The sequence below is a fragment of the Diachasma alloeum genome, unplaced genomic scaffold, assembly GCF_001412515.2.
Source record: "Diachasma alloeum isolate Michigan unplaced genomic scaffold, Dall2.0 Dall_scaffold_00543, whole genome shotgun sequence".
Classification (NCBI taxonomy): Eukaryota; Metazoa; Arthropoda; class Insecta; order Hymenoptera; family Braconidae; genus Diachasma; species Diachasma alloeum.
Genome location: NW_021680675.1, coordinates 453,894 through 460,792, shown reverse-complemented (window position 1 = coordinate 460,792; position 6,899 = coordinate 453,894).

The following is a 6,899-nucleotide window of genomic DNA, read 5'->3' as shown; positions in this document are numbered from 1 at the left end:
ACAGGTGCCTAAAAATCTTAATTCATGCTTGAAATTGAGACAAATTTTCATTTTATTCAAACTTTTTTTAGTGTCTGAAAAATGTCTACAAAAGATGTGTGAAAATCGGACATTCCCTTTTGCTGTGTTGATCGGTGATGATTGACCAATACACAGAAAACACTGTGCGAACTTCCCGCCATCATTATGCGCGTTTTACGCATAAGCTCCGCGAACCTAAGGGTGACCGCCAGGGTTGGGCGTGTAAATTCCGTTAGTAAATTACAAAGTCTTTTACCGACCTAATTTACGCAAATTCCCTCGACGGGTTGTTTTTACATTACTTCGAAAACCTTGCAATTTTCGATTACTAGAATGTTTTATTTTCTTCCGACTGATGAAGACGCAGTATTTGACACATAAATATCATCAAATAGTATATTGTGTTACAAGTGCGTAAAGAACCACTTTTTCGCACGCACACGTAACACATCCTATTTTTTGTAATACCGGCCGAGTTCACTGTTCGGAACCGTAGTGGGGGTAAAATGGTTGCTTTTGTGCACGACCTCTGAACTTTACGCACATTGTGCACGGAAAAAAAAATATTCTTGAATCCGGTATATATATTCCGGAATCCGGAATAATATACCGAAATCTGGAATATTATATTCCGGAATCCGAAATAATGTACCGGAATCCGTGATAATATACCGGAATCCGGAATAATATACCGGAATCCGGAATATTATGTTCCGGGATCTGGAATAATATACCGGAATTCGGAATATTATATTCCGAAATCCGGAATATTTTATCCTTAATTGCGGAATAATATTCCGGGGACTTCCGCACATCAAAATCCGCTGGGGCTATAAGAGATGGCGTGTATTACACAGAGAGAAAACGTAGATTAGCTTTAGAAAAAAACTTCAGGTTTTCTTCAGGTAACCTTTAGGTTTCTAGAATCTAGAAACTTTTTTCTAAGTTTTAGAAAAAAATCGTTTGAAATTAATTATCAAAATTGGAATTAATTTTAAATTAAAATATACTTAAATAAAAAATATATATTTTCTAAAATTTAAATTTTTTTTTCAATTTTTGAGGGGGAATTATGCAAAAAGGGGGGTAGTGATATCCGGGAGGGGGGGGCTGTAAAGAAGAGGGTTTTGCGAAGAAGGGTATTGTATGAAGTGATGGGTTATCGTTGGGGTTTTTCAAAAATATGGTTGAAACTAAGGGAGATAGTAGGGCTGCGCACGAGACCGGGACTAGTCTCGAGGCGAGACCGAGACGAGACCACTAGAAAATCTCCGAGACAACCAAGGCCGAGGATGGTCAAATTTGGCGAGAGTCAAACGAGGGTCACAAGGAGAATGCCATATTTTCAATCTTTCAGGACGCCAAATGATAATACGGAGAATTCAATAAAGCTCAATAATCAATACCATTATCCTTTTTACAATTGAGAGTCTGAGATTGTGACCGGATGATGTTCAAAAATTACAAATTTCAAACATTTTGATACATTTAGGCATCGTATTCCTTTTTGATCCTCACGATGTTTGACCTTTTTATGATTTTTTCATCCCCTTGTGATGTACCCTCGTGGAAAATGGTCATTGTGGCATTCAACTAGCGTAAATTTCAATCATTCCCTTGTGACCCTCGTAACGTTTGACTCGCAAAATTTGACAGTCGTCTTGTAAACTTTGTGACGTTTGATGCTCGTCAATTTTGACCATCACCTTGTGACACTCGTGATGTTTGGACGATGGAAATTCAGCAAAATTGTTGAAATTCACCAAATATTTGTGTCCGTGATGTGAAAGCAGAAAAACACGACGAGACGAGACGAGACCGAGACAAGATATATATTTTTAATAGGTGAACAAAATCAAGACCGAGACCGAAACCGAGACCAAAATGTTACAAAACGAGACGAGACGAGACCATATCGGCCAGTAGCAACATCGATACCGAGACGATATTGAAATTTTCAATTTTCTCCGAGACCGAGCCGAGACTTCTTAAAATCTCGTCTCGTCTCGTCTCGTGCACAGCTCTAGGGGATAGGGAATTTTTACTGAAAAAGTGAGGGAGGGGGGTTCTCATTTTTTTCCAATTTGTCCGAATTAGAATTTTTCAAAAATGAGGGAAAGGACGCGCGCTACGCATGCGCATGCAATGCAGGGCTCTCAAGTTAAATTAAATTATCATCATTTCGGTCAGGTAAAGGACGGTTCATATATTACAAAAAGATTGATCCTCTTAAACAAAACGAGCGTAACGTTTTTTCGAACAATTGTTAAGGTGATACATTTTTGGGAATAATGAAAATCACACTGTAACTAGTTGAACACAGCGCGTGAACCATCCTGTAATAATTTACGCAGACCGCGTGAATCACACTGTCGTAATTTGCGCACACCGCGTGAACCACCCTGTAATAATGTGCGCACACCGCGTGAATCATACTGTCGTCATTTGCACACACTGCGTGGATCACACTGTCGTCATTTGCGCACACCGCGTGAATCACACTGTCGTCATTTGCGCACTCCGCGTGAACCACACTGTAACTAATTAAGCACACCGTGTAAATCACATTGTAACTAGTTGCGCGCACCGCGTGAACCACACTGTAACTAGGTGGGCACACCGCGTGAACCACACTGTAGGTAGTTGGGCACACCGCGTGAACCATCCTGTAATAATTTGCGCACACCGCGTGAACCACCCTGTAATAATTTGCGCATACTGCGTGAATCACACTGTAGTAATTTGCGCACACCGCGTGAATTACACTGTGGCAAGTCACACCTGCCGCGTGAACCACGCCACACCAAGCCACGCTTGCCCCATGAACTACCGCGTGAGCCACCGCGTGGACCGCGTGAATCAAGGAATGGTGCATTTAGACATGGCCATATTATTTCGGATTCCGGAATATAATATTCCGGATTCCGGTATATTATTCCGGATTCCGGTACATTATTTCGGATTCCGGAATATAATATTCCGGATTCCGGTATATTATTTCGGATTCCGGAATATAATATTCCGGATTCCGGAATATAATATTCCGGATTCCGGAATATTATATACTCGATTCGAGAATATTTTTTTTCCGTGTGCCTAAAACAACCACTTTACACACACTAAACGGTTTCGAAAAGTGAACTTTTGAGGCAGGTATTACCAAAAATTGTATATTATGTCCTGAGGACAGATAAACTGCAAATTTTTACACTTTGGTTAGAAAGCGGTTCTAGGTACTCGAGGCATAAACTATTATTTCAGTAGCGAAGTGGTAAAAAGGGATAAGTCAATTTTGAGTATTGACCAGTTTGCAACCAATATCTCGGAATCTAAGAGAGATAGCAAAATGTTTGTTATAACCTTTTTTGTGGAGCTCATTGAGTGCTACAACAAATGTGATTACGAAAATGTCGCTATTTTCCTTAGATTCGGAAATACTCCTCAAAAACTCAACTGGGAGATAAGTCGACTTATATCTCCATTTACCACTTCACTACTGATTTTATGTCCCTAGGACCGTAAAACCACGATTCTAACCTCGATTTCTTCGGTTCTGTTGCCAGCGTAGGGGTGCGCACGAGACTTAAACGAGACTTAAACCGCATTTTGGAGGAATTGTTTCGCTCTAAAACAACATGGAAATTTGCAGGACTGTTTCAGTCTCGAAAGGCATAGCCAGCATTGATTCCCCCTTTCACGACTCTAAGAAAATTTATCTCTTCTCGTTTTCTCGTTTTTCCTATTTTTAACGTGTACGAGACCGAGACTGAAAACGAGACCAAACATAAAAAAAATGGAAAAAGTAAAGACTGACGAGACAAATTATCTCCAAGTCATGACCAGAGGAGACAATAGTATGCCTTTGGAGACTAAGATAGTCCCAAAAATTTCCATGTTTTTTTAGAGCGAGACGGTCTCTTCAAAGTGAAGTCTCGTCTGGGTCTCGTGCGCAGCCCTAGCCTAGAGACATAAAATATTGTATTTCACACGGCGATAAAACTAGTTTTTGACTCATGCGATTAAAATCCTCGCCTCTGGTTCGGATTATAAAGCCACATTTGTCAGAAAATACTTTCATCGCCTGGTGACATAATGGACTATTACATCACGTTGCACGATTCGCGGCATCTTAAAAAACTCAAAAATATGAGCCTCATGCCTCAAAAAGAGTAAAATTCACGAGGGTCAAACGTTGCAAAAGACAAAAGTCACAAGTCATCTCCATTGTGAGAAAGTCAATCTCATTATTTATTGAGCTTTATTGGATCCACCACTTTATTATTTGGAGCCCCGGAAAAGCCCAGTTGGACCTGAACAGAACCATTTTGTTTTGAAGAGTTCAAAAAAGATACCAAATACAATTCAATTAGTTTTGTTATTTAAGAATGCTGAATGCTGAATGAAACACGTCAATGTCAAGACAAAAAATGATAACCCGACGACTTCAAAAGAGATCCATAAATAATGGGATTGACTCCTGTAAAATTCGTCCCGTATACGGTATGACCCTTACGAGGTGTGACCCTCGAGACGTATGATCCTGGGGAGCTATGAACCTCGTGACTTATCACCCTCGCGAAGTACAATCTTTGCGAAGTTTGACGGTTTACGATAAATGGTAACGTCCGCTCGTTTTTTACATTTTTGAAGTTTATTACGTAAATTACGGGTTTTTTACAGTGGCATGTAAAAAATTGCGGTTATCGATAGGTGCCCAACCCTGTTCATTTCGATAGAAATATTGGACTAATCACTGCGAAAACTAATTTCTGAATTTCAGATATTTTTGTAGACACTTTTCAAACACTTTTGGGATGATTTTGTAGACACTTTTGAGACATTAAAATGTGTCTGAATCAATGGAGGTATTTCAATTTCAGATACCAAGATGTCTGAAATTTTCAGACATCAGTTAGATTTTCAGACACTTTGAAAGATTCAGACGTTTTTTGCTATCTGCCATCTTAAATTCAGATGGTTGTCAGATACCTAGTTTTTGCAGTGGATGAGTCAACTTTTCAGATATGAGAAATATCTTAAAAATTGATGTTTGAATGGACTTTGCCGTCTGAATGAGGTGAGATATCTTAATAGTGAAATGTTTGAATCGCTCATAAGTAACTAAATTTCAGACAAAAAGTATCTGAAAATAAATATTTAAAATTTTTCAGACGCAAAAAATGTCTACCATCATTTTCAGACAGAAACGGAGGTTGAAATTGTCAGACATTAGTCAGCCCGAGTGGAAATTGCTTCAGGCCCACCTGAAGCACGATCAAAACTTGATCAGGTTTTTGTAAGGTTCGACTGATCCGGTGATGCCTGATGAGAACCTGACCAAGTTCTGATCCAGCAGATCGGATCCGAAAAACTACAGGCGGGTTCAGATCAAGTTCTGATCAGGTAGACATGACCAGATGATGCCTGATGAGAACCTGACCAAGTTTTGATCCAGTGGATCGGATCCGAAAAACTGCAGGATGCTTCAGATCAAGTTCTGATCAGGTAGGCATGATCTCACCCTGAGATCGGCTGCCTGACCCCAAATTGATCAAATTCGGATTTGATGTCCTTCAGATCCGCTCCACCTGACATTAATTTTAATAAGTTTTTCGGATAATTTAATTAACGATTATTATACTATTCAAATTAAGTTTTATCAACCATTATCAATAATTATTTTCAATCTTTAAAAAGGATCATTATACTATAATTAAAATAAATTGAATTAAATTAATTTAATTTAATGAATTTAATTTGATTAATCAATTTAATTAACAGCCAACCCTTCTCAAATGTACAGAAGGGAGGGATGATGATGCCGTAAATACGCATTAGAGGAGTATCAAACTTACACGCAAAAGATCTTGAGAAAAAAATTACCAAATGTCTATTTATTTATTAGTGTTATTGTTATTATCATTATTATTCATTAATGAAATGAATAAAAATTTAATTGATCATATTTTATCTCTGAGAATACACCCGCACATCCGCGAGATCAGGAATAATCGTAAATTCAACGAATACCCCGATACAAATCATATAGGCAATGTACAGTTTACTTAATAGCAATAGCACGATAGCGTAGTGGTTAGGGCATGGGATTAGCAATCATAAAGTCCCCGGTTCGATCCCCAACATCGGTAAAAAAATAAGCTTTTTCAGAGGTAATAACAGTAGAGATTCATTAAGAGATACGGCCTACGGTGAAAGAATTGAATTATCTTTTGTTTTGGAATAATTATCATTGATAATTGTTATTGATACTGACAGACAAGTCCTCCGGTTTTCATACAGTTGACTTGATCAAGTTCGGATCCATTCGTCCTGATCAAATCCGGATTGGTCAGAGGCGTAACATGTCTGATCAAGACCGGATCCGTCCACTTGATCAAGACCTGCCCGGAATTTCCACTCGGGTAACTAAGGCGAAGTTGGGAGAAGTTTTCTTGTGAAAAGTTGGGAAACTACTTGTCCCAAGTACTTTTCATGTCCTTGGGTGAAGTACAATATTTGCTAAGCAAGTAGGAAAAGTACTAGGAGGAAGTACTTTTATTACTTCCTGTCAGCATTTTTCTTACTTCTCACAAGTACTTTTAATGCTTGGAGCAAGTAATTTTTCTACTTCTCGCGAGTACTTTTATGACTTGATTCCAGTACTTTTGGTTGGTTATTTTGTTGGGGAATTTCATATCATTAATTATCATTCTCATTATCGTTCTCATTATCATTATCATTATCATTCTCAGATGACAATGACCAAATTTCATCGAGGGGAGGTTACGATGAGTTTAAAAATCGCGAGATATTGCAGTAAGATTTATCACACATTGATGATTGATTATTTATATATGTTGAAAGACGAAGAATAAGTG